The sequence below is a fragment of the Chlorocebus sabaeus genome, chromosome 12 (assembly GCF_047675955.1).
Source record: "Chlorocebus sabaeus isolate Y175 chromosome 12, mChlSab1.0.hap1, whole genome shotgun sequence".
NCBI classification, from domain to species: Eukaryota; Metazoa; Chordata; class Mammalia; order Primates; family Cercopithecidae; genus Chlorocebus; species Chlorocebus sabaeus.
This window is the reverse complement of record NC_132915.1, coordinates 71,412,018-71,439,114: the sequence shown is the minus strand read 5'-3', so window position 1 is coordinate 71,439,114 and position 27,097 is coordinate 71,412,018. Positions and strand designations below refer to the sequence as shown.

General features: G+C 36.5%; 1 long non-coding RNA gene and 1 pseudogene across 1 annotated transcript; one reads left to right on the top strand and one right to left on the bottom strand.

Annotated features, from left to right (window-relative positions):
• On the bottom strand, nt 1–27,097 carry LOC140712973 (uncharacterized). The gene is made up of 3 exons (XR_012094849.1): nt 26,995–27,097; nt 24,529–24,656; nt 1–1,236 (listed from the first exon to the last, which is right to left on the bottom strand). It is a non-coding gene; the product is annotated as an uncharacterized lncRNA (long non-coding RNA).
• On the top strand, nt 1,501–3,844 carry LOC140712972 (cytochrome c oxidase subunit NDUFA4 pseudogene; annotated as a pseudogene).

The window sequence follows — 27,097 nt, the reverse complement described above, 5'->3', positions numbered from 1 at the left end:
GGGAAGCTCCATTGATTATAACAGAGCAGTGGTTTTTTGTAAGGTAGATTAAGCAGGAAAAAGAAAGAGAGTAATACAAGAACCAAGAAACCAACCAAAACACACACACACACACACACACACACACACACACACACACACAAATAAAAAACAGAAAGCAGAATGGTTAATATTAGGTTACTTTTGTAGTAAGGGATAAAGTAGAGAGGACTTCTGTATCATGCTGGCTCAGGTTGATTGGTCCCTTTCTGATTGTTTGCTGTGAATCTCCCACTTTTTTAGAAAAAAACTGTCCTTTGGGGGGATTATCTTCCTTCTTTTGAGTTTCAGTTTGATTACGTGGTACTTAGCATGGACTACGTTTTGGTTTGGTCTGTTCGGGTCTAGTGCAGGAGCTCAATCCAAAACAATGGCCTCCTATAAATTTTATTTAACAACCCCGAAAGTCCAATTTTTTAAAAAAGCAGAACAGAACAAAAGAATGGGGAAAAATAGCAAACTCTTCCTACCACAATTGGTACCCAGAGAATGATTTGGGGAGGGGAGAAGGTTAGGGTAGAACCAAAAAGGGGGATTTCCAGAGGAGAACCAGGATCCTATAAACTTGTCTTCCCAGGACTTTTTCCAGGCTTTCCCAGGTTACCACCTCTCTTACCTCCACCTCCCACCCCAGAACTTTTCAATTCATTTTCTTTTATAAAAGACCTTGATGGCTTTTCAATTTGGGGTCCTAATCTGAAAAAAAAAAATGGCTCCCTGTGGTAGAGCATGTAATTATTATTATCTATGCATAACAATAATTATATAAAATTATAATAATAAACATCCTTGAAACTACCACCCAACATGAAAATTATAACCTTATGATTTTAACAAACTGAGTATGAAACAACTTCAAATAACGGGGTATTCCTCTTCATAACCCATATCGGATTGTTTAATAGCATATAATAAGACAAAGTAACAATAACTTGAAAAAAAATAGTTAACCTTCTCAAGTGAAAGAAGTCTGGAAGAAGGAGGACCAGGATTGAGGCTCCATAGTGATCAAGGATCTGAGACTTCCTTCATTTGCTTTGCCATCTTTAACTTGAAACGTTTTTTTGCAAGATCCCTTTTTAGTCCAAGATGGCTGTAAGAGTTCCAAGCTTCACGTCTGCATTCCAGACAGCAGGAGAAACTTTCCTGGAAAACTCACCCAACAACTTCAGCTTATATCTCATTCACACCCCAACCCTGAGAAGTGAGAGAGAAATGTAATTTTTCATTTGGGCACATTGCTCTAGAATCTATCACAAAGGATGAAAAGGAGTACTTGCTACTGGATTGGCACCTGGCAATCTTGTGCCACATGCTTTGTGCACAAATGCTGCTCAACACTGAAAAATATTTTTATCAACCCACATCTTTATTCTTCCCTCACTCACCTCTGTTCCTCATGAAGGAAAAGGAACTTTTAGCCCAAGGTGCATCAAGCTATGATTATGACAAGTGGCAAGAAAAAGATGTCTTTCTTATAGATGTTCTTTTCTGAAGAATCTCACAGAGCCAGGATTCATGTTCTTCTGGTCTCTGACCTGCAAAATGCTGCAGGTGTGGCCAGGCTTCTAGGAGATAGCACAGAGACCAGAGCAAGGGACATCCAAAGCTAGTTATCTGGGGATGGAAGGATGCCCTAACAGGAAATGTAAAGGAACACAACGTATTCTTCTTCTGGGCTCCTCATGGTTTTCCTAGTCCTCTACTATAAGATCAGATTTTTGATATCAGGATGGTGGGGTGACATTTTGTTTTATAGTATAACTCTCAATGTCTGTCATTGGAGGTAATTGCCTGGGTGAGGGGGAAGAGTCTTATCACTGGAATCACAGAGGCATAGCTTTAGTTTTAACTGCTTAAGTATTTAGAAATTATCTCCATGAGAACTCATCCATTTAAAGTTTTCATCATTTGGAACTTCTAGGATACCACATCCAAACCCAAAAGAGTACTTCACTGAGGACAGAGGTATTTTCTAAACAAGTTCAAACATGAAACGGGGATGACATTTCAGATCGCACTGCCCTTTTCTACCCCTCAAAAAATTCCAGATTAAGAGTATCAGCATAGTAATTAGGATTTAGAGAGGAAGACGCCTCCAAAACAAACCCATTTGGAATTTATCTGTAGAGCCAAGGATTGTACCCACACTAGGGACCACAGAAAATAACCTACCCTGAGATGTGTTTGATATTTTTGAAAGAGGACAACTTTAAGCTGGACATTTGGTAACGAGAGAGGCTAGAGAAAGGAAAACCTTGTTTTATCTGTGTCGGTGTCTTGTGTGATCTTAAAACTTTATCCAGCAGATACTACTAAGCCCAGGGCCTTGTGGCTAGGCTGGTTCTCTCCTTTCCAATCGGAGGCCTCTGCCACGAACATGCTCCACCAGATCATCAGTCGGGCCAAGATACATCTGAGCTTGATCCCCTTTTTGTAATATTTATTGTAGCTGGAGGTACTAGAGGAGCACTGTATCTCTTGTGTCTGGCATTGTTCAATCTAGATGTTAGTTGGGACAGAAGGAATAACCCAGAGCCGTGGAACAAACTGGGTCCCAATGATCTATACAAGTTCTACTCAGTGAATGTGGATTACATCGAACTGAAGAAAGTAAGTCCAGATTTCTAAATGAAATGTTTCACTATAAAGCTGCTTTAGAATGAAAGTCTTCCAGAAGCCATCCACACAATTTTCCACTTAACCAGGAAATATTTCTCCTCTAAATGCATGAAATCATGTTGATGTGGTCTACTGGAGATTACACTGATTAATAAATAACTGAAACTTGAAAAAAGAAGTTATTATCCAACTTGATGCTCAGAAAACTGGAATCTGGAAATCTGAAAGATCACCTTCCTCTTTTCACGTGGCTCCTCTTCCTGCTTGTCAATAGAATTCACTTCCCGTGGTACCATGATGTTCAGCCATCAGATCCAGCTCAGCTCATATTCTGAACCATTGCTAATTCTAAGGGTAAGTTTTTCTGTTGTGGCTAAGCATCACTATGGTAGCAGTTATAGCATAGATTGGGAAATGCAAAGAAGAATCAAACCGCATTCTGTAGGCCCAGGAGAATGTCAGATGTGTATGTGCAAAAGGGAGGAAGGGTAATGTTGCTTCATGCTGGATATCTTGGAGAGAGAAAAGGTTGACTTCCTTTTTAAGCTCCAACTTATATTTCACATAAAGTAAATCAACTACCTTTTTACAATGAGTTGTGAAGTCATGAAATATATCTACTTGCAGAAAAACAATTCCACAGGTGTATAGCTGTGTATATTTTTTGAAATTTAGTCTATACACTGGGATAGAATTTAAGGAACCAGAAATCACTTCTTCTCATGACAGTACCCACCACAGACATCAGACATCAACTGTTTCCCAAACTTTAAGCACTTAAAAAATAGGTCTAGAAAAGGGCATGTTGCCTTTTTCCCTACTTCTATAAAGAAAGGGACCCAGATCTTCATCAGTTTGGCAAACCAGAAATGCAAACTAATAGGTGTATCCTCCTGTCTCCTCCCTTTCCTGAGTTTCTTTTAACTTCCCACTCATTATCTTCTTCTCCCTGCTTTTCTGTCTTCATTTCCATCTCCCTTCTTTTCAAAAGGACTCACAATGACTTTCAAAAACATACTGTATGATGAGCACTCTGGTGGGCTGACTAATGCCCCCCAAAGATATCTATTTCCTAATCCCTAAAACCTGAGAATATGTTACCACACATAGTAACAAAAAGTCTTTGCAAATGTGATTAAATTAAGAATCTTGACATGCAGAGATTATCTGGATTATCTGGGTAGGCCCATTATAGTCACAAGTATCCTCATAAGGAGACAGGAGAGTCAGAGTTAGTAGTCACAGATGTGGTGATGTACATAAAAGGTTACAATAATGTGAGGAAGAGGCTCGATGAACCAAGAAATGTGTGAGAGCCCTAAAAACTAAAAAAGACAAGAAAATGGATTCTCTCCTCAGAGCCTCAGGAAGGAACCAGCTCTGCTGACACCATGACTTTGGATTACTGGGACTGATTTTGGACTTCTAAGACAATAAATTTGTATGTTTTTAAGACACTAAAGTTGCGATAATTTTTATAGCTGAAGTAGGAAACTAGTAAAAAGACCAAGTAACAGTTCCAGATTAAAGGAGATTAAAGAGGCAACCAAATAAATACAAAACATAATTCTGGATTTGACCTTGAACTAAACTCTTTTCTTCAGCTAAAAAGTGTATTAGTGAGACAAATGATGAAATTTAAACAAGGGCTATATATTAGATAATATATTTTATTAATATTAATTTCCCAATTTTGAAAATTAAATTAGGGTTGTATACAATGTCTTGAATGTCTTTGTGATTAGAAAACAGACATGGAGGTAGTTAGAGATAAAGGAACATTATGTCTGCAACTTAATCTCAAGTAGTCACCCCCTCATGCACACACAAATATTGTGAAAGTTGTCAGAATCAAAATGGAGTCACTAATATCAAGAAAATTCCAACAAATAAAGCCACAGAAGGCCATGAAGAGAGTTCTCACATTTGTGTGCCTTATAACACAAAAGACTACAAAAACCACAACTTTGCACACAGGCCATTGCAACCTTACGCAAAAATTATTTCTGCACAGACATCTGTCCAGCAACTGCCTGTCCAACCTCAAAATGGGTGTGCTTTTACAGATCTTAGTAGTCAAGAATAATTACTTCAAAACAATTATGAAAGCCTCCTTTTTTTTTCTTTAAAAACCTTAGCCTTCCTTTACCTCCTTGAATACAAACATAGTTTACTATGACATGCATATTCCCACTGCAATGTTCTATTCCCAAATACACAATTTTTTTTTCTTTTTGAGAGACTCTGTTTGTTATTTAGGTTGACATATATAATATCAGAAGTGGGATCTGAAAAAGATCACTACTGGAAGAAAATGGTGGCTTTTGGAACCAGTGTGCAGTACTCATTCGAGCCCTTTGATCCCTCCACTTCCACAGTTCACCTTTTTGGCCCTTATGAGCTAAGCCTCTCTCCTTTTGGCAGGAGCTTTTTTACTTTATGTGGGATCTAGTCTAAATAAGGCCACTTTAATATGAAATCTTACATTCCTTCTGGGCTATAAAATACTTTTTATTCTCAGTCTTTTCTAGTAAGTCCTAGTATAAAGACAAGTCTTTTTCGATTGAATACTCTTACTTTCTAGAGAATTTACATTCGATTTGTGAGGCACGTCTTCTCTGGGTTTCATGCCTAGTTTAGTGTTTCATTTTATCTGCACACCTGGGTTAAAATTTTGTGAACACTCTTACCTTGGTTTCTTTTGATTACGTTGGACTGCTTTCTCTTAATATTTCTGAAAATCTTCTGGGAGGAAAAAAATAAACATTCTAAACAGTAGACACAAGATGGCTAATTAAAAGCCACTAAAGCAGTCACCACCAACTAAAACACCAATTTAAACCTGATATTCCCTGGATTTACAGGATTTATAGTTTTGTTGCTCTAAGGGATTAATAAGAAACAGAATGGAATTCTCAAATATTAAGGCATGCCAGGTTTCCGGGGCCTCCAGCTGGCTATGCATTATGGCCATTATTTTAAAAACCTGCAACTATGCAGTTAACATGTAGTCTTTTAAGTTCTATCTCTCTCTAATTTTTTTTCCTACTTTAAATATGTTGGCTTTTCTACTAGTGGTGAAATAAAACTCTCCGCTATCTCACTGCTCTGGCATTCCAGCCAAGATTTAAAAACAAAACAAAAAAATTCTTAAAGGGCTTTCATATGAATGGCTTTACAAATTACAACAGCTCCACAGTAACTAACAACACACCTTCCAAAAATATAAATTCAGGTTTCCCTGATTAACAATTGTGTACAATGATACAACATTTAAATCAAAAATTAATAATCTAAAAAAAAAAAACTCTTAAAATGCTTCCCTGCCCTCATGTGCTAATCAAACAAATCAGCCTGGCAAACAAAAGACAAATTTGTTACTAATTCAAAGCAACTTGGGGGATGTTTTTCTTATACAATTCAGCTAGTCCTCATCACAATGCAAACATTAAAAGTTTAAATCTAAACTCATCTAAAACTGGGCAAAAAGGAATAAAAGAGGTTTTTAAAAATCAAACTGCCCTGAAAAATGCTTTACTCAAAATTTTGGTTCACAGCCTTACCTACTGGGGCAAATAAAGTTTAGCCATATGAACAGGTTCCAATTTTGTGAAAAATATAATTGGATCCAACTATCTTTTATAAACTGATGAATTTATATTACTATCCCCTAACTAAAATTCTAAAATAAAAACTATAAGCTCTTTGTTTGTGTATGTATGTGTTTAAATATATTTACACATATGTATATGTATTGCATTGTATGTTTTGTCTACATGGCAAAATCTGGCTTAGTTGACCCAAATTCCCTTAAAAATTTTTATTTAGATAAATAGGCACTCATATAAAATATAAAATATATAGTTATTAACCCAAATGTTTCTTAGTTCACATGACTTAAGTAAATCTTTAATAAATAAGCTCATTTTTAAATTATTGATAAAGTAAAAATAAAAATGTCTTCAAAATTGTCAACATTCATTTTCGGCTGGATTTACTGGTCAGACAGCTTTATATTTTTCTCTTATATAGATAGATACACACAAACAAATATATGTTCATATATACTAAGGTGTCAGGGTTTCGCATGCAAGTTATGAAACTATTAACCCAGCCTAAAACAAAATGACCTTTGTGTAATATTTTGATAAATAAAGCTAAATTAATATTGTTGGTTTAATAACAGCTAACTCTTCCATGTTATTGGGATAATACTTATATATTTAAGGTTCTCACTTGGGTGAACACCTAATGTTTACACATTATAAAAATTGTTAACAAAAGAAATAAAGTAGTGACTATCTTTGTCTAATATCTCAGTTCTTATAAATAATCTTGGTAAACTGTTAAAAATAATATAAATGAAATAAATGATTACAAATAAACTTTTCGTAGAACTTAAAATCTTAAAGTTCTGTTAAATTAAATAATAGATATTCATTAAATGTCTGAGTTATTTCCAAATAAAATTTAAAAATTGTTATAGAAAAATATGTTTCTAAAAATTATAAAATGGGTCTTATCTGTAAGTGAGATAGATGATTCCAGATTTCTTGCTTCCCAAGTTTTCACTCAAATTTAAGGTTACTAACAGTTAAAAAATCTAATTAATATGTAATTCTGTACATAAAGTGTACAAAAAAAAAATGTTTTTAATATTAATAAAGTATGAAAAAACATTCTTTATTGAAAAAATAATTTTGTCTGATTTGAAGGTCATTTTAAATTTGTTTCAAAATATAGATTAAAAACAAAAATAAAAACAAACCAATAAATTCAAAGAATGTAAAACATGTTATAAAAATGTATTTTTGGCAAAAATAAAAGCTAAAGCAATAACTTTGTATTTAAAAAATCTTGTATGGTCAATTTTTGTCCTAAACTAAAATAACTGTTTTTGTTTTTTTTTAAAGAAAGTATAAGACAAAGCAAAATGTGTAAACATGTAATCAATGGCCTATACAAGTTGTAATAAAGTTCATAAAAAATTTATTTAAAAATTTTTGTGTGTGGTTGATCAAGTGATATTATAATTTTTGAGAAATTATTTAAAAGTCTCTCTAAAAATTAAGCTTTGATATTAAAAATATATTAATACAAAACTAAAAATTATGGTCCTCTATGACGAAACAATAGGTTTTCTTAAAATATTAATTTGCTCTTAATAAAATTATAAGTTTTGATTTTTAATTCTAAATTTTTTTTTTTAATTTCTCAGATTCACATCTCAAAAGTTCATCTTTTGCTGTCCTTTGTTGCACATGACTTGCAGATTACACATCATTGCCTTCTGTTCTTTCTCCCCTTAAAAAAAGACTTATCTTTTTTCTTAATTGAGGTGATAACTCTCTCTCTCAACCTTTGACAACTCCTGTAACTTCTCTTTCTCTGGTTTTAACACTGCTATTCTAGCCTAATGCTGAGATGTTGCCACAAAGTTCGAAAAAAACATTGCTTTCCTCCAGTGTAACTTGATTCTTTACTTTTGACTTTTCTTGACATGCCTAAATTGTTCCATGTAACCAAAACTTTCCATGCTGTTAGTAAGAGCCAATGTACTTCACTGCTCAAGGCATTTTCCTGTTTACATTCCTCTATAATATAGTTCACTCACTTTTCTGGTGTCTGATTAAATTCAAGTACCCATTTCCTCAGATTTGACTTCCCAGTTATTTAAATGAGCTTCACATAAGGAAACATAATCACACTATGGGAGGATTTTTTTGTTTTGTTTTGTTTTGGTTTTTCACCTTTTTGTAACAGGCCTTAAAAAAAAAAAAACTCAAAGATTTTATGTTTTATTAAGATAATTGCTGCATTGAATTTACTAGATTTTGGTTTACTTTAAAAGTAATGAAAGCTACGTGGATGTAAAAAAAATAACCCTTTTAGCCCCTTTAAAGCTCAATTTTTTAAAGTCCTTTGATTATCACTCTGGTTAAATACATAAATTTTATTTAGCCATGACCTGCAATTCTGTTTTAAACAAGTGTTTTAAACCTTTTGACATCTTTGGTAGGTTTTCCCAGGTTCAAAATCCTAAATAAATTAACATTAAAATTTTCCACTTGAGCCACAGAAAGCCTCACTCTCTCTATATATATATAAAAAAAATCTTAGAGAAATAGTAAATAATTAGGCATTTGATGAATTGCAGAAAAGACATTGACAAATAATAAATGATATTAAATCTTTCAGTTACATTTAGGGATATGGTATGATATAAATGTTCTAAAAATTATATAAATTCATAAATATCTAATGTTATCGTGATCATTTGATTGTTATATTAATCTTTCCTAAAGTTACATTTATATAAAGAAGCTATTCAGGTAACTAATTGAAGAAACATAAAAAATTTATAAAAGTCTAATGGTCCTGGTGTAATACTGTCAGTCCTGATTCTGGTTATCTTAAAATGCTACATAGAGTAAAAATAACTAAGTTTCCTTGTCAACTGAAAACTTTCAGCAAATTTTAACCATGGCTATTCTAAGTCCTTGTTATCCACAGTTATTACTTTAAATCCTTTAAAAGTTTTTGTAATCAGCTACAGTCTAAAATTGCTTTTCATGGAAAAGCAGTGAACTCTAATAAGTACTCACACAGATTACTGATAAGATTTAAAGCAATGAACTAAATAAAAACATCCATAACTCTAATAAAAAACTAATGGGCTTATAAAACTACTATTCAGGATTAAACAAAACAAAAAATTAATTACATGAAATTGAATAATTGATAAAAAATGTTCTTACGACTTTTATTTAAAGTATTGTTGGCTTTTTACTTAAATGTTTTGATTTCCAGATTTAAGAAAATTTTCTCTCATAACCTATCTGTAGTTTACAAAAACTTGGGAAAGTATACTTTTGTAAACAAAGATGAAAACATTTTGCTTTTTCTCCCTAGCTGATTCTCCAAAAATTTAAAACCCATTCATAAGTATTTTTATTTTTATTTACATAATTTCAATTAAAATCTGCTCTCTATAAACAAAATACACTTCAAAACTTTGGTTATATTAACAAGGCTTTAACTAAAATGTCATATTTTTAAATGCACATAAAATGCCTACCTTCTTGACTAGGTAAACAAAGCAGCCAGGAAGCTCAAACTGGGTGGAGCACACTGCAGCTCAAGGAGGCCTGCCTGCCTCTGTAGACTCCACCTCTGGGAGCAGGGCATAGCTGAACAAAAGGCAGCAGAAACTTACGCAGACTTAAACAACCCTGTCTGACAGCTTTGAAGAGAGTAGTGCTTCTCCTAGCATGGAGTTTGAGATCTGAGGATGGACAGACTGCCTCCTCAAGTGGGTCCCTGAACCCCGAGTAGCCTAACTGGGAGACACTTCCCAGTAGGGGCCAACTGACACCTCATACAGCCAGGTGCCCCTCTGAGAGGAAGATTCCAGAGGAAGGATCAGGCAGCAACATTTGCCATTCTGCAATATTTGTTGTTCTGCAGCCTCCACTGGTGATACCCAGGCAAACAGGGTCTGAAGTGGACCTCCAGCAAATTCCAACAGACCTGCAGCTGAGGGTCCTGACTGTTAGAAGGAAAACTGAAAAACAGAAAGGACATCCACACCAAAACCCCATCTGTACGTCACCATCATCAAAGACCAAAGGTAGATAAAACCACAAACATGGGGAGAAACCAGAGGAGAAAAGCTGAAAATTCAACAAACCAGAGTGCCTCTTCTCCTCCAAAGGAACACAGCAACTCACCAGCAATGGAACAATGCTGAACAGAGAATGACTTTGATGAGTTGAGAGGAGAAGGCTTCAGACGATCGGCAATAACAAACTTCTCCCAGCTAAGGGAGGATGTTCGAACCCATCACAAAGAAGCTAAAAACCTTGAAAAAAGATTAGACAAATGGCTAACTAGAATAAACAGCATAGAGAAGACCTTAAATGACCTCATGGAGCTGATAACCATGGCACGAGAACTATGTGACACATGCACAAGCTTCAGTAGCCAATTCGATCAAGTGGAAGAAAGGGTATCAGTGATTGAAGATTAAATGAATGAAATGATGTGAGAAGAGAAGTTTAGAGAAAAAAGAGTAAAAAGAAATGAACAAAGCCTGCGAGAAATATGGCACTATGTAAAAACACCAAATCTATGTCTGATTGGTGTACCTGAAAGTGACAGGGAGAAAGGAACCAGTTTCAAAACACTCTTCAGGAGATTATCCAGGAGAACTTCCCCAACCTGGCAAGGTAGGCCAACACTCAAATTCAGGAAATACAGAGAATGCCACAAAGCTACTCCTCAAGAAGAGCAACTCCAAAACACATAATTGTCTGATTCACCAAGGTTGAAATGAAGGAAAAAATGTTAAGGGCAGTCAGAGAGAAAGATTGGGTTACCCACAAAGGGAAGCCCATTAGACTAACAGCAGATCTCTCGGCAGAAACTCTAAAAGCCAGAAGAAAGTGGGGGCCAATATTCAACATTCGTAAAGAAAAGAATTTTAAACCCAGAATTTCATATCCAGTCAAACTAAGCTTCATAAGTGAAGGAGAAATAAAATCCTTTAGAGAAAAACAAATGCTGAGAGATTTTGTCACCACCAGGCTTGCCTTACAAGAGTACCTGAAGGAAGCACTAAACATGGAAAGGAACAACTGGTACCAGCCACTACAAAAACATGCCAAATTGTAAAGACCATCGATGCTAGGAAGAAACTGCATAAACTAACAAGCAAAATAATCAGCTAATATCATAATGACAGGATCAAATTCACACATAACAATATTAACCTTAAATGTAAATGGGCTAAATGCTCCAATTAAAAGACACAGACTGGCAAATTGGATAGTCAAGACCCATCAGTGTGCTGTATTCAGGAGACCCATCTCACATGCAGGGGCACACATAGGCTCAAAATAAAGGGATGGAGGAAGATCTACCAAGCAAATGGAAAACGAAAAAAAGACAGGGGTCGCAATCCTAGTCTCTGATAAAACAGACTTTAAACCATCAAAGATCAAAAGAGACAAAGAAGGCCATTACATAATGGTAAAGGGATCAATTCAACAGGAAGAGCTAACTATCCTAAATATATATGCACCCAACACAGGAGCACCCAGATCCATAAAGCAAGTCCTTAGAGACATACAGAGACTTAGACTCCTACACAATATTAATGGAAGATTTTAACACTCTACTGTCAACATTAGACAGATCAACGAGACAGAAAGTTAACAAGGATATCCAGGAATTGAACTCAGTTCTGCACCAAGCAGACCTAATAGACATCAACAGAACTCTCCACCCCAAATCAACAGAAAATACATTCTTCTCAGCACCATATCGCACTTGTTCCAAAACTGACCACATAGTTGGAAGTAAAGCACTCCTCAGCAAATGTAAAAGAACAGAAATTATAACAAACTGTCTCTCAGACCACAATGCAATCAAACTAGAACTCAGGATTAAGAAACTCACTCAAAATCACTCAATTACGTGGAAACAGAACAACCTGCTCCTGAGTGACTCCTGGGTACATAACGAAAAGGAGGCAGAAATTAAGATGTTCTTTGAAACCAGTGAGAACAAAGACACAACATACCAGAATCTCTGGGACACATTTAAAGCAGGGAAATTTATAGCACTAAATGCCCACAAGAGAAAGCAGGAAAGATCTAAGATTGACACCCTAGCATCACAAATAAAAGAACTAGAGAAGCAAGAGCAAACACATTCAAAAGCTAGCAGAAGGCAAGAAATAACTAAGATCAGAGCAGAACTGAAGGAGATAGAGACACAAAAAAACCTTCAAAAAATCAATGAATCCAGGAGCCGGTTTTTTGAAAAGATCAAGAAAATTGATAGACTGCTAGCAAGACTAATAAGGAAGAAAAGAGAGAAGAATCAAATAGACACAATAAAAAATGATAAAGGGGACATCACCACTGATCCCACAGAAATACAAACTACCAACAGAGAATACTATAAACACCTCTATGCAAATAAACTAGAAAATCTAGAAGAAATGGATAAATTCCTGGACACATACACCCTCCCAAGACTAAACCAGGAAGAAGTTGAAACCCTGAATAGACCAATAACAGGCTCTGAAATTGAGGCAATCATTAATAGCCTACCAACCAAAAAAAGTCCAGGACCAGATGGATTCACAGCTGAATTCTACGAGAGGTACAAAGAGGAGCTGGTACCATTCCTTCTGAAACTATTCCAATCGATAGAAAAAGAAGGAATCCTCCCTAACTCATTTTATGAGGCCAGCATCATCCTGATACCAAAGCCTGGTAGAGACACAACAAGAAAAGAAAATTTTAGATCAATATCCCTGATGAACATCGATGCAAAAATCCTCAATAAAATACTGGCAAACCGAATCCAGCAGCACATCAAAAAGCTTATCCACCATGATCAAGTTGGCTTCATCCCTGGGATGCAAGGCTGGTTCAACATATGCAAATCAATAAACGTAATCCATCACATAAACAGAACCAAAGACAAAAACCACATGATTATCTCAATAGTTGCAGAAAAGGCCTTTGACAAAATTCAACAGCCCTTCATGCTAAAAACTCTCAATAAACTAGGTATTGATGGGACGTATCTCAAACTCATAAGAGCTATTTATGACAAACCCACAGCCAATATCATACTGAATCGGCAAAAACTGGAAGCATTCCCTTTGAAAACTGGCACAAGGCAGGGATGCCCTCTCTTGCCACTCCTATTCAACATAGTGTTGGAAGTTCTGGCCAGGGCAATCAGGCAGGGGAAAGAAATAAATGGTATTCAATTCAGAAAAGAGGAAGTCAAATTGTCCCTCTTTGCAGATGACATGATTGTATATTTAGAAAACCCCATCTTCTGAGCCCAAAATCTCCTTAAGCTGATAAGCAACTTCAGCAAAGTCTCAGGATACAAAATCAATCTGCAAAACTCACAAGCATTCCTATACACCAATAACAGACAAAGAGAGAGCCAAATCATGAGTGAACTCCCATTCACAATTGCTTCAAGGAGAATAAAATACCTAGGAATCCAACTTACAAGGGATGTGAAGGACCTCTTCAATGAGAATTACAAACCACTGCTCAAGGAAATAAAAGAGGACACAAACAAATGGAAGAACCTTCCATGCTCATGGATAGAAAGAATCAATATTGTGAAAATGGCCATACTGCCCAAGGTAATTTATAGATTCAATGCCACCCCCATCAAGTTACCAATGACTTTCTTCACAGAATTGGAAAAAAACTACTTTAAAGTTCACATGGTACCAAAAAAGAGCCCATATAGCCAAGACAATCCTAAGCAAAAAGAACAAAGCTGGAGGCATCATGCTGCCTGACTTCAAACTATACTACAAGGTTACAGTAACCAAAACAGCATGGTACTGGTACCAAAACAGATACATAGACCAATGGAACACAACAGAGCCCTCAGAAATAATACCACACATCTACAACCATCTGAACTTTGACAAACCTGACAAAAACAAGAAATGGGGAGAGAATTATCTATTTAATAAATGGTGCTGGAAAAACTGACTAGCCATATATAGAAAACTGAAACTGGATCCTTTCCTTACACCTTATAAAAATTAATTCAAGATGGATTAAAGACTTAAATGTTAGACATAAAACCATAAAAACCCTAGAAGAAAACCTAGGCAATACCATTCAGGACATAGGCATGGGCAAGGACTTCATGACTAAAACACCAAAAGCAATGGCAACAAAAGCCAAAATTGACAAATGGGATCTAATTAAACTAAAGAGCTTCTGCACAGCAAAAGAAACTACAATCAGAGTGACCAGGCAGCCTACAGAATGGGAGAAAATTTTTGCAATGTACCCATCTAACAAAGGGCTAATATCCAGAATCTACAAAGAACTTAAACAAATTTATAAGAAAAGATCAAACAACCCCATCAAAAAGTGGGCAAAGGATATGAACAGACACTTCTCAAAAGAAGACATTTATGCAGCCAATAGACACATGAAAAAATGTTCATCATCACTGGCCATCAGAGAAATGGAAATCAAAACCACAATGAGATACCATCTCACACCAGTTAGAATGGCAATCATTAAAGAATCATGAAACAACAGGTGCTGGAGAGGATGTGGAGAAATAGAAACACTTTTACACTGTTGGTGGGATTGTAAACTAGTTCAACCATTGTGAAAGACAGTGTGGTGATTCATCAAGGATCTAGAACTAGAAATACCATTTGACCCAGCCATCCCATTACTGGGTATATACCCAAAGGATTATAAATCATGCTGCTATAAAGACACATGCACACATATGTTTATTGCAGCACTATTCACAATAACAAAGACTTGGAACCAACCCAAATGTCCATTGATGATAGACCGGATTAAGAAAATGTGGCACATATACATCGTGGAATACTATGCAGCCATAAAAAAGGATGAGTTCATGTCCTTTGTAGGGACATGGATGCAGCTGGAAACCATCATTCTGAGCAAACTATCCCAAGGACAGAAAACCAAACACCGCATGTTCTCACTCATAGGTAGGAATTGAACAATGAGAACACTTGGACACAGGGTGGGGAACATCACACACCAGGGCCTGTCGTGGGGTGTGGGGAGTGGGGAGGGACAGCATTAGGAGATATACCTAATGTAAATGACAAGTTAATGGGTGCAGCACACCAACATGGCACATGTATACATATGTAACAAACCTGCACGTTGTACACATGTACCCTAAAACTTAAAGTATAATAAAAAATAAAAATAAAAATAAAAAAGGCCTGCCTTCAAGAATTCTCAGACTTAAAATGAGTAAATAAAAAACTGGAAAAATTCCCTTTGAAAACTGGCACAAGACAGGGATGCCCTCTCTCACCACTCCTATTCAACATAGTGTTGGAAGTTCTGGCTAGGGCAATCAGGCAAGAGAAAGAAATCAAGGGGATTCAGTTAGGAAAAGAAGAAGTCAAATTGTCCCTGTTTGCAGATGACATGATTGTATATTTAGAAAACCCCATTGTCTCAGCCCAATATCTCCTTAAGCTGATAAGCAACTTCAGCAAAGTCTCAGGATACAAAATTAATGTGCAAAAATCACAAGCATTCTTATACACCAGTAACAGACAAACAGAGAGCCAAATCAGGAATGAACTTCCATTCACAATTGCTTCAAAGAGAATAAAATACCTAGGAATCCAACTTACAAGGGATGTAAAGGACCTCTTCAAGGAGAACTACAAACCACTGCTCAGTGAAATAAAAGAGGACACAAACAAATGGAAGAACATACCATGCTCATGGATAGGAAGAATCAATATCGTGAAAATGACCATACTGCCCAAGGTAATTTATAGATTCAATGCCATCCCCATCAAGCTACCAATGAGCTTCTTCACAGAATTGGAAAAAACTGCTTTAAAGTTCATATGGAACCAAAAAAGAGCCCGCATCTCCAAGACAATCCTAAGTCAAAAGAACAAAGCTGGAGGCATCACGCTACCTGACTTCAAACTATACTACAAGGCTACAGTAACCAAAACAGCATGGTACTGGTACCAAAACAGAGATATAGACCAATGGAACAGAACAGAGTCCTCAGAAATAGCTCCACACATCTACAGTCATCTGATCTTTGACAAACCTGAGAGAAACAAGAAATGGGGAAAGGATTCCCTATTTAATAAATGGTGCTGGGAAAATTGGCTAGCCATAAGTAGAAAGCTGAAACTGGATCCTTTCCTTACTCGTTATACGAAAATTAATTCAAGATGGATTAGAGACTTAAATGTTAGACCTAATACCATAAAAATCCTAGAGGAAAACCTAGGTAGTACCATTCAGGACATAGGCATGGGCAAAGACTTCATGTCTAAAACACCAAAAGCAACGGCAGCAAAAGCCAAAATTGACAAATGGGATCTCATTAAACTAAAGAGCTTCTGCACAGCAAAAGAAACTACCATCAGAGTGAACAGGCAACCTACAGAATGGGAGAAAATTTTTGCAATCTACTCATCTGACAAAGGGCTAATATCTAGAACCTACAAAGAACTCAAACAAATTTACAAGAAAAAAACAACCCCATCAAAAAGTGGGCAAAGGATATGAACAGACATTTCTCAAAAGAAGACATTCATACAGCCAACAGACACATGAAAAAATGCTCATCATCACTGGCCATCAGAGAAATGCAAATCAAAACCACAATGAGATACCATCTCACACCAGTTAGAATGGCGATCATTAAAAAGTCAGGAAACAACAGGTGCTGGAGAGGATGTGGAGAAATAGGAACACTTTTACACTGTTGGTGGGATTGTAAACTAGTTCAACCATTATGGAAAACAGTATGGCAATTCCTCAAGGATCTAGAACTAGATGTACCATATGACCCAGCCATCCCATTACTGGGTATATACCCAAAGGATTATAAATTATGCTGCTATAAAGACACATGCACACGTATGTTTATTGTGGCACTATTCACAATAGCAAAGACTTGGAATCAACCCAAATGTCCATCAGTGACAGACTGGATTAAGAAAATGTGGCACATATACACCATGGAATACTATGCAGCCATAAAAAACGATGAGTTTGTGTCCTTTGTAGGGACATGGATGCAGCTGGAAACCATCATTCTTAGCAAACTATCACAAGAACAGAAAACCAAACACCGCATGTTCTCACTGATATGTGGGAACTGAACAATGAGATCACTTGGACTCGGGAAGGGGAATATCACACACCGGGGCCTATCATGGGGAGGGGGGAGGGGGGAGGGATTGCACTGGGAGTTATACCTGATGTAAATGACGAGTTGATGGGTGCAGCACACCAACATGGCACAAGTATACATATGTAACAAACCTGCACGTTATGCACATGTACCCTACAACTTAAAGTATAATAATAATAAATAAATTTAAAAAAAAAGAAAAAAAGAAAAAAAAAAAATTGTCACTTCCCGTCAGGCTCAAGAACTTCAGACTGTAAGTAAAATCTAAAGTTAGCCTTCGTTTGGCTTCTGAGCCTCAAACAGTTTTTAAATCTGAAATTCATATATGATCAATATTTTAAAAAATAAAGTTTTATTTCTAAAAAATACGCTATGATACACCTGTTACTAGATTATATCCCTGTACCTTGTTTTCAAATCTTGTTATCTACTTATAGACTGAACTAGATCCTACATTATCCTAATCTCCCCCAATATTTGGCTACAACTCTCCAACTCAAAACAAAAACCGCTTTATTCCTAAAGTCCTATAAACTAAAACTGCATGGATTTTAAGAAACAAGCCTCATGCCTAAGATGTGGACCACACAAAAGTTCACCAAACTGCCCAATGTCATGATCAGAGACATTCAAACTACAAATCAAAAAGAAAAGTTAATGTTTTCATGCTATAAACAGCTTTTCCCAAGATGTTAAAATAAGATTCCATATTATAATGAAACTTATATCCCCTTTATGCTACCTTTTTCACTTGGCAAGATCATAGTTTAATTAAAATTTCACAATCAAATAGCTTCTGCCGGTAACTTCACAAAACCTAACCTAAGAAACCATTTAGTATCCACTAGCTAAACTGAAAAAAAAAAAGTCAGCACCATTGCTACTACTACATACTCTACCTAAATAAATTTATCTAAAAAAGTTGAGACCCATATACACAAAATTTTAAAATGGGCTGCATAGTTAAAACAGGACTCACCTAATTCCCTGTGGTCATTTTATTTATTCAATTAGTTATCTTTAAGCCTCAACTCATGCCTCAAAACCATTGTATAAACTAAAATTGTCATATTGCTATTAATGTTACTTTATATTTTCCCTTTTTAAACTTTGTATTTGTTACTTGTTAAAATTTTTACAAAAGTACAATTCATAACAAAATAATGGTGGCCCAGCACTTTTAGATGATAACAAATGACTACAAAACAGACAAAATTAAATTTAATGATGAACTCCATGTATAGTTAGCCTGAAAGCCACTCCCTTAAAACATCCCTTGTTGCTGAAATATGACTAAATGGTTTTAACACTGACTCATAGTCGCCAATGATTCCTCTCATAGTGGAACGAGACCAATAACTGGAACAGGTCTATCGCAGCACTGAGGGACAACAAAACCTAACTCCAAGATGATTAATTAATCAATGGTACTTTTATAGAAAGATCTTAATCTAAAGGGGTAAACGTGAAAGTTGTCAGAATCAAAATGGAGTAACTCATATTAAGGAAACCTTGACAAATAGAGCCAAGGAAGGTCAAAAAGAGAGGGCTCTCATGCTTGCATGTATAGCAAAAAAGACTACAAAACCCACAACCATGGACCAAGATCATTACAATCTTAAAAAAACATATACTTCTAAAAGGACATCTGCCCAGCAATTGCCTGTCCAAATTTAAACTAGAGTCATCCTTGTCATTGGTCTTAGTAGCCAAGGATAATTATTTCAAAATAATTGTGTAATCTTCTCTTTTATTTTTTTTTTAAAAACCCTTCATCTCCCATTACCTCCCTGAATATACCCATAGTTTTATAGCATGCATATTCCCATTTCAATGTTCTATTCCCAAATATATATCTTTTCTTTTAGAAAATCTCTGTTTGTTATTTAGGTTGACATATAAATAATACATATGTAAAAATAAAGCAAACAGGATAAAGCATTACTTTTAGAGAATTTTGGAAATCTTTACAGTTTTTGTCACAATTTTTCTTGAAGTCTGAAGTTAAATAAAAACAAAAAGGTATATCATCCTAATGTGGAACCAGACCTGTGATTTCACCAAAAATACGATTGCGACAAGCATTTTTGTAATTTTGGCAACTTTTACTGAGGCCTTATAGGACCACAGGAGGGACAGTAGCCACTATTTGCATTCTGTCCATAAAATTTTATGTAATACCCTTTCCCGCTCTGCTCTGCACCCATCAGCATGATAGGATGGTTTCCCTCTCCTCTTTCCCTTCGGACCCAGTCTTGCAGGCCTGTAAAGGTAAATTGTTTCTTATCTGCCTCTGAAAGTAAAGTGAACCTGGGAGATGAAGAGAGTTGAGGACATTATCCTCCTCTTTGAGAGTTTATAAAGGAAGGCTCAGAGCAATCGGATGTTGCTACCATTACCTAAGTCTTTTCTATTTTCCACAAACAGCATCAATAATAATTGTCATTATTCTAAGGTCTCAAATTTGTAAATCTAGCACCCCAGAGACTGATCCTTCATTGTATTTTGTGGGCCATTAGGGCAATCTGCTGGAAAAAAAAAAAAAAAAGAAGGTTTTATTTTAAGCACTGCCTTCCCCCCCCTCCCCACTTTTGGAAGAGTATTGAGTAGCTACTATTTTATATCTAGAAAGAAATCCTAGAGGTATGAGATTAGGAGCCACAGGAGATTGTAATCTAAGTGAAGAACTACTGATTTGTTTATTTATTTTCCACATGGTCTACCTGAAATTTTATTAACAGAAACTCTGCCCTATTTTCATTATCATCCTTGGAAATTTTTGCTTCCTAGTCATTGATAGCTATGCATGTTTCAGTATGTCTCCCACCATTTGTCATTAAACTAATTGATATACTAAAATTTTCAGTGTGATGCTGTGAAAGTTTGATGTCTTCACTTCCACTAAATGAAAATTTGAATTATTTGAAACTTCTGGTGGCTAGAAGAGAGACCTTGAAATGTTCCCAACGCATAGACTCAAGGTGATGTATACTCCAAATACCCTGGCTTGATTATTACACATTCTATGCATGCAATAAAATATCATGTGTACCCCATGAATATGTAAAATATTATGTATCAATTTTTAAAATCCTCCCTTGACATGTACATTTGGGTAATCAAAAGTAAGTCATATATTTTGGGAAAATCTTTGGGTTTGTAGAAGAACAAGAAAAGTAGACATAAAACGTCAATTACCATTGACATTTAGTAGCTGGTAATTTTATTAGTAACTAAACTTGTTACTTCAGACCATTATCTGTCTATCCTTTTGCCTACATGACATGCAGAGTAAAAGAGAATTTCTTATAAAATACCTAACTAATTAGAGTTCCAGCTTCCAGTAATGGTGGAGTGAACTGGTAGATCAAACTGCTTGGCAGATGACTTTTATAAAATCTGGATGAAATATAAAAGGGCACTGAAAAGCAATCTAAAGCAAGCAAAGAGTAGGGGAGAGTTTACTTTTGATAAAATGTGACTTTTCTGACTGAGTGTATTATTCAATCTCCATAGCACCTGAAGCAGAAAACCGCAGCTTTAAAAACACGAGGTGGCAGAGGACACAGTTCAGTGCTGGCACAGCAGCTGGAAAATTAGGGGGAAAACATAAGAAGCAAGAGAGCAGCGGAATGATGGAGACCCACAATCTGAGTATAAACTCTGCGCAAATCCATGGCTGACTGCTAAACTACTCACCTGTAGGTAACATCCCAGAGAGGCCAACAAAAAAAAGCAGATAAAAATCAGAAGAGAGTCTCTTTGAAAGATAAGACTGCACTTAGTGAGATTTATAAGTTTACTATTTTTTTAAACTAAATGTGCACAGCTCAGGCAGCAGAAAGCAGAAGCCTTACTTGCTTGAGATATCAGGGGGCAGATTAAAACTGGAAGAGCAGTTTAAGGGGGAGTTTAGGGAGAAAACTCCAGAAGCAAAAAGACAGAGAGAATAAGCCCAGAATCAGAGCATAATTTCTGCCCAAATGCTTGACTAATGACTAATCTACTCAGTCCCAGGAAAGATACTTAGGGGGACAGTCTAAAAAATCAGAAACTGAGGGAAGAAAGAAAAATCAACAGTGATAGTAGCAGCTACAGGAGACATATGGTTTGAAAACTGAAATTTGAGACCAGGCAAGTCAACTGCCTACTAGAACAAAAACCCAACAATCTTCAGAAAAATGTAACAGAATTTAGAGTTGCTACAATACATTACAATGTCCAGTCTTAACCAAAATTTATTAGACGTGCAAAGAAAAAGAAGCATGGGAATGCTAGAGACGCTATTTTAATATCAGAGACTTTAAGACAAACATTACTGCCAGACGGGTGGGTGGATCATGAGGTCAGGATATTGAGACCATCCTGGCTAACACAGTGAAACCCCATCTCTACTAAAAATACAAAATATTAGCTGGGTATGGTGGTATGCGCCTCTAGTCCCAGCTACCCAGGAGGCTGAGGTAGGAGAATAGCTTGAATCCAGAAGGCAGAGGTTGCAGTGAGCCAAAATTGTGCCACTGCACTCCAGCCTGGGCAACAGAGTGAGACTCTGTCTCAAAAAAAAAAAAAAAAAAAAAAAAAAATTACTGCCAGAAACAGTTATTTCATAATGATAAAAGATATCACAATCATAAACATATATGTACCAAAGCAAAAAATAGATGAAACAAAAACTTATACAACTAAAAAGAGAAATAGACAAATTCATAATTATGTGTTTAACAGACTTTTCCTATAATTGATAGAACTGAAAAAAATCAGTACAGAAGAAGGCGTAAATGACACTATTTCCTACACAGATCTTAGTTGATGATCAAAGAACACTACATCCAGCAATTGCAGAATGCACTATCTTTTTAAGTGCCTATGAAACATTCCCCAAGACAGGCTATATTCTGGGCCACTAAAAAAATTTCCCAACAGATTTAAAAAGAATATATATATATACACACACACACACACACACACACACACACACATCCTGTAAGATTTCAGTCTTTAAAAATATTTATATATGCTTTAATATTTAATATATATTCTTTGAGTTTATATATGTAATGTATTTTATGTGTATTAAAAGAATAAAATTAGAAATCAACAAAAATATCTAGAGAAGCCCCAAGTATTTGAAAATTTAAAAATACATGTCTGGGTAACATGCATACAGAATAAATTACAAGGAAAAATTGAAAATATTTTTATCTGAATCAGGTAGTCAATATGACCTGTCTTGTAGATGTTAATCAGCTTCTTTAGTCAAGTAGTGCTTGTTTAATGGGCCTATGTACAAAATGGTCATGTCAGTAGGAACAGATTCTGAATGATTTCAATAATTATACTGATCAATTTCAGTAATATGCTGATTTTGCTACCGTTCATGTTAAGTGCTCAAACTGTCAACAGCAATGATCAAATACTGGTTCTGTGATATGGCATTATTTCCTAGAAGAACCAACTGGCTATCTGGTGCCAGGATGGTTATACTGCACATCTGTTATCATGGGGGGAATAACCATTTGTCCTCTGTAGAGATTTCTGGGTATGAATTTTCCTTCCCAGGCCACAGCACTTCTGCTAATACCACTACTCATGGACTTACAGAATAACTGTACTATTGCCTTGCTCTACCACATATTACCTTTGCCCAGGGGACCCATTTTACAGCAAAGGAAGTATGACAATTAACTAATATCTTTGGAATTCAGTGATCTTACCATGGATCCCATTAAACAGAAGAAGCTGGTATTATTAAATGGTTTAATGGTCTCCTGAAGGCTCAGTTATGACACCAGTTGTGAGACAACACCATAAGAGGTTGAGATGCTATCCTCAAGAATGCAATATATTCCTTAAACCAATAGCCAATGTGTGGCATAATTTGCCTATAGCCAGAATTCAGACGTCCAGAAAGCAAAGATATATTCCTCTCACTATTACAGCAAAAAAACTTACTACAGGGATATTTTTCTTCTTCCAAGCCCCAAAAACTTAGTAGATTTGGAAACTCTAATATCCAAAGAAGAAGTACTTCCACCAGAGAATTCACAGCCTGTTGAGCTGGAAATTGGAACAAGAAAAGAAAAGCACCTCTATATAGCCCTAGGTAATTGATTACCATACCAGTGGGAAATCGGTTGCTCCTATACACTCAAGTCAAGGAGGACTGTATCTAGAACCTAGAAGTTCATTAACAAGTCCATGTGAGTACACACATACCCGATGGTCCTGATCAGTGGAAAACCGAGGCAACTCAGTAACGAGAGGTGCACCAAGAACCTAAATCTTGTAAGATCAAAAGTTTGGGCCGAGCGCGGTGGCTCACGCCTGTAATCCCAGCACCTTGGGAGGCTGAGGCGGGAGTTCACTTGGGGTCAGGAGTTTGAGACCAGCCTGGCCAAAATGGTGAAACCCCGTCTCTACTAAAAAATAGAAAAAAACTAGCCGGGCGAGGTGGCGGGCGCCTGTAGTCCCAGTTACTTGGGATGCTGAGGCAGGAAAATGGCGTAAACCCGGGAGGCGGAGCTTGCAGTGAGCCGAGATCCGGCCACTGCACTCCAGCCTGGGCGACAGAGCGAGACTCCGTCTCAAAAACAAACAAACCAACAAACAAAAATTAGCTGGGCGTGGTGGCACGTGCCTGTAATCTCAGCTACTGGGGAGGCTGAGGCAGGAGAATTGCTGGAACTTGGGAGGCGAAGGTAGCAGTGAGCTGAGATTGAGTCACTGCACTCCAACCTGGGTGAAAGACAGACTCTGTCTCAAAAAAGAAATAATAAAATAAAAAAGTTTGGGTCACTCTGTAAAGAGGCTCATACAGTGAAGTGCTGGCAGAGAGAAAGGGAACACGCAATGGGTAGTGGAAGAAGAAAGCCATGATTCCCAACTTAAATTTCATGACCAACCATAGAAGTAGGGATTCTAACAGTTACATTTCATATTGTTTGTCCTCCATCCCCACTATTCCCATTAGAAAGGGTAATAGTAATGATTAATATTTTATGTCTCAGGGATATGTTCAACACCATAGTTACGGGAACTTTTTGTGTGTCCCAAAAGGTGTGTTCAATTTTTATATGAAAAAAAGTACAAGAGAAGATGTTCAGAGCAAGAAGGAATAGACTTTACCGCATATCTTCTGTTTATGCCTCCTGATCATCCAATCAGCTCTGTGTCCTGTGAATTTGAGCTATATGGATTACATCAAGGGCTCTCTTGCCCTCTGATTTCTGGTTGGGTTCAGCCAATGGCAGACACTAGCGGGAGATAAGATGGCAGGAAGAAAGTAGAGTTATGTTATTTATTCTCCTGGCTCTTTCCCTGATGGGTCACCATAGGTTCACTGCCTCATTCTATTAGTGACAGGTCCCAGAGGATGTCTCCCTTTTCACAATTATTCTTTTGTTGTTTTAATAATTGTTTCCTTACTTTGCTTATCAGACCCAGGATTCGTAATAGTTCCTTGGTATCAAGTCCTAAGGTATGCACTGCACTGTGCCTTATTGGTTTTCTTTAATTTCACCCACACCTTTGAGAATAGATTTTTTTCATTATCCTGTTGTAGTGTGTTATTTCTGACCCAAGCCTAACCGATAAAACACCCTACTTGCATGGAGGTTAAGATGTTTACTATAATAATTGTAATAGTGCCCTTTACTAGTCTCTAACCTCTTATTTTATTCTTCTTCCTCTTTTTTTTTTTTTTTTTCTATTTTTGCTTTGCTTTGAGAAGAAATATAATATGTTGATTAAGAGAAGGAACTCTGAAGCCAGATTTCATGGGTTTGGATTTTGGCTTTTCCTCTATCTAGCAGTTTGACTTTGGGTAAGTTACTTAGCTTACCTGTCTCATGGGGTTATTGCAGTGATTAAGAGTTAATAAAAAGCACTCAGGACAGTATCAGCCATAGAAAGTACTACAAAAGTGTTTGATTTTACTATTTAAAATATTTATCAATACCTGATATAGTATGCATTTATTTATTATCTATTGTCCACCCAAATGTAAGCTCCCTAAAGGCAGAGATTTCATTTTATTCATAGCTGAATCCCTACTCTCTAGAAAGGCACTATCTCATAGAACTTTCTGTGATGATGGAATGTTCTATAGCTGTACTACAATACAGTAGCACTAACCACATGTAGGTATTGAGCATTTCAAATGTGGCTAGTGCTACTGAGGGACTGATTGGTACATTTTATTTAATTTTTAATTAATTAAAATTTAAGTAGTTACATGTGACTAGTGACCATGAGATTGGACGGCACAGACATTGCCTGGGACATTATAATAGGTACTCAACGAATTTTTGTTAAACAAGTGAATAACTACCAACCATTTAGAGAAAGCTAGATATTTTGGCAGGTAGAATGCTAAGCACTTTATATACATTATCTCATGCAAACCTCTCAACAAACCTATGAGGGAAATATTACTGTTCTCAATATATAGATGAGAACATTGAGGCACAGAGGAGTTAATTTGTCAGAGCCAGTAAATAGATTAGATTCCAGAACTGAGCCAATGACGTGAATTGAATTAATGACATGAATTGAATTCAACTCAGGTTGGTTACAATCCTCCAATTTCGGATTATCAGACTCCCAGTTTTTCTCCCAGGAAATGAAACTACCTTCCCTGTGCTATATCCAGCTCTCATACTACCCAGCCTCACGTATAGACTTTCCGACATTCCTAATGACAAATTCCTTGAGCGCAGGATCCACACCTCATTCTTACTTCATTGTCATCTATAGTGTTGGCACTATGTCAGAACCATTCTTCAGTAAATGCTGGCTGAAAGAGTAGAAGACAAATGGATGCTCAGGTGCATGTTTGTAAGGTTCTAAAGGAAGTTAATATCTAGTATCAATTTTACTCACACAAGAAGAAATCATATGAGCATTTACTGGCTTTAATGCTTTATCTTGTGACCACTGAACAGACCTTTTAGAACAAGTGTTGGCAAATCAGGCAGTAAATATTTTAGGCTTTGTGGGTCATAAGGTCTCTGTCACAACTGTCCAACTCTGCTGTTCTTGCATGGTAGCAGCCATAGACAATATGTAAATGATGACTATGTTGCAATAAAACTTTGTTTATGATCACCAAATTTTGAATTCATATAATTTTCATATCTCTGAAATATTCTTCCATTTTTAACCCTGAAATGTCGCAAAAAAACATTCTTAGCTTGTGGTCTGTACAAGAACAGGCAGCAAGCTGTAGTTGCTAACCTGTGGCCTAGACAGGCAAACCTAAGATTAGAAGCACTGGGTAAGGCCGTACAACTGTGTGGTGAAAACCCATTCAGAAGGGAAAGTCCAGGGTGAAATGCAGGAAGCTGTTCGTTTTCTTTTGTCCTCCACATTTTTCCTCCCCCGATCATTCTATATCTTTTTCCTGTTTGCTTTGCCGGGATTGTTCTCAATGTGCATACCTTCCCATACCTCAGGCGTTTTGTCTCTCGTGGCCATTTGTGTTTAAATTGAGGGTTTTGAGAAGACTGAAAAAATTCAAGACCCAAAGTAATAGCTTTCTCACGCATTGAGAGATGTCGTTCCATTGGTGTGAATAAGTCTCTGTGTACCCACCTGATGAAATATAATGCTGGCTTCTAGTTCCCTCACAAAAGAAACAGGCTTCCTGTTTGCGTGACTTGGGGGCGACTCCTGCTTTTCCGTGGCTGCCCATCAG